Here is a 2,449-nt window from a genome sequence, read left to right as displayed (position 1 = left end):
GCAATATTTTGATATACAACTACCACAAATAAAAATATAAAAGAGTTGCCCAAAGAAATAATCATTCGTGTTGTTCTCAGGCACCTGTAAATTTTATGACCCAGTATATTTTTAAATTTTAATTAATTTTAATCCCCTTCCCTGCTAGTAGCCAATTAAACAGACTTTTTTGTTCTTACCCTACTTCCCAATTTTTTTCCTATCCCTCCCCTTAAATAACGCCATTTTGGGAAACACGTTTTAACAGCTAAAGTGGTTGTTTGGTAATTCCTCCCTACAGTTTTTTTTTAAAAAATACTTGGTTTTAGTGGTTGTTTCACTGATACTTTAAAAGGAATAGTCCCCAGGAGTGGGAAGAACCTCCCCTTTTGACAACGCAAAAAAAGTAAAAAAAAATAATAAAACCCCCGATAGACCCCCCCCCCGGGCGAAGAGAAGTTGGGCACCTGCAATAATACCCCCCGAAGTGAGAAAGGGCGAAGAATTAAGTGGGGCCAACTGAGCCATTAATACCCCTGAGGGAAAAGGGCCCCGAGAAGAGGTTGGGGCCACTGCTTTAATACCAATGTGGAAGAAAAAAAACAGGTTCAGAGAAAGGCAACACTGCATAATAACCCGGAAAGGGGAAAAAGGAGGCCCCCCTAGAGAGTGGGCACTGGCATAATACCCCTGGGGAAGAGAAAAAGGGGGTGAGAGAAAATGGGCACTAGCCAAATAATAAACCCCCTAGAAGAGTGAGAAAAGGGTGGAGAGAATGGCCAAACCTCATAATTAACCCCTGGAGGGAAAAAAAAGTGAACGAGAAGAGTGTGGCCCACTTCAAAAAACACATACATAAAACCCCGATAGGAAAAGGGGCGAGGGGAGAGTGGCCCCAACTTAGGTCAAAATAATACCCTGAGGAGACAAGGTTTGAAAGAAAGAATGGCACCGCAATAATAAGACCCCTGAGAGGAAAGGGACAACGAAAGAGAGTGTGGGGCACTGGGCCATACTACCACCCCGCGAGAAAAAGGGCGAGAGAGGTGTTGGGCCAACTTGACTGCCATAAATACCCTGAGAGAAAGGGGCGGAGCAGTGATGTGGCACTAGCAATTTTTTTTTGTAATACCCTGAGAGAAAGGGCCCCGAGACAGAGGTGGCCACTTGACATAATACCCAGCCCTGATGAGAAAGGGGTTGGGAGAAAGAAAAAAATGGCAAACCTTGAGTGCAATAATTACCCTGGAAAAAGAGAAAAAAGGACGAGAAAATGCAATTGTGGGCAAAACCTGCATAAATAACCCCGCTGAAAGAGGAAAGGGCCCGGGAGAAAGAGTTGGCCAACTGCCCATAATAACCCCTTTGTAGAGAAAGGGCCCCGAAGAAGAAGTAGGGTGGCAAACTTGGGCCATAAATAACCCCGAAAGAGAAAAGGGCCGAAAGGGAAAAGTGGGACAACTTAAGGGCAATAAATAAGCCCCTGAAGGAGAAAAAAGGTGGGGCGAGAATGTTTGGGTCCCCACTGGGCCAATAATAACCCTGGGAGAAGAAAGGGAGTGGGAAGAGTGGCACTTGCATAATAAAAAATCCTGAGAGAAAAGGGGACGAGAAGAAGTTGGCACTGCAACTGGGCAAAGAAAAATAAAATAACCCCTGAATGAGGAAAAGGGGCCGAGAGAGTGGGGCACTCGCACAAAATACAATATTTCCTTTGAAAGAAAGGGGCGGGAGAGAGTGGCCACTGGCAATAGTAAACATACCCCTGAGAGAAAGGGGTGAGAGAATGGCCACTGCAAATAATATTACCTTGGAATGAGAAAAGGACGAGCAGAAGGTGGGCCCTGCCACTGGGTCTGCAATCAATCCCCCTGAAAAAGAGAAAGGGCGGAGAGAGTAGGCAAAACTGCATAAATCATTCCGTCTGAAAGAGGAAAGGGAAACGAAGGAAAGAGTGTCCTAACCTTTAGGGGTGACTGACTGGCCCCATAATAAAACCCCTGGAGAGTGAAAGGGGGGTGCGAGAAGAATTTGGCACTGCCCATAATATCCTGAGAATGAAGGGACGAAGAGTGTGCAACTATGCAATAATGAACCCTTGAGAAGGACTAAGGGCGAAAGAAGAAGGGTGGCAAACTGAACAGAAAAAAGGAGCCAATAATCATCCCTGGAGAGGAAAAGTGTGCGAGAGAGGGGCCAACCTGCATATACCCCTGGAAGATGAAAGTGGTGGAGAGAGTGTGGGGGCCCACTGCCCTTACTAATCCTGAAAAGAGGGAAAGGACCGAGAGAGTTGGCCACTGGCAAATATACCACTCCTGAGAGAAAAAGGGCCGACAGAGGAGGTGGGACACTGCAAAAAAAAAAATAAAGCGTCACCCCCTAGAAAAGAAAGGTGACGAAAAGAATAGTGGCAATTTGCCAATAATACCCCTGGAAGAAACGGGCGAAGAGGGAAAGTGGCGCACTA

This window comes from Penaeus monodon, chromosome 24, assembly GCF_015228065.2.
Source record: "Penaeus monodon isolate SGIC_2016 chromosome 24, NSTDA_Pmon_1, whole genome shotgun sequence".
NCBI classification, from domain to species: domain Eukaryota; kingdom Metazoa; phylum Arthropoda; class Malacostraca; order Decapoda; family Penaeidae; genus Penaeus; species Penaeus monodon.
Note: the sequence above shows the minus strand (reverse complement) of the source record.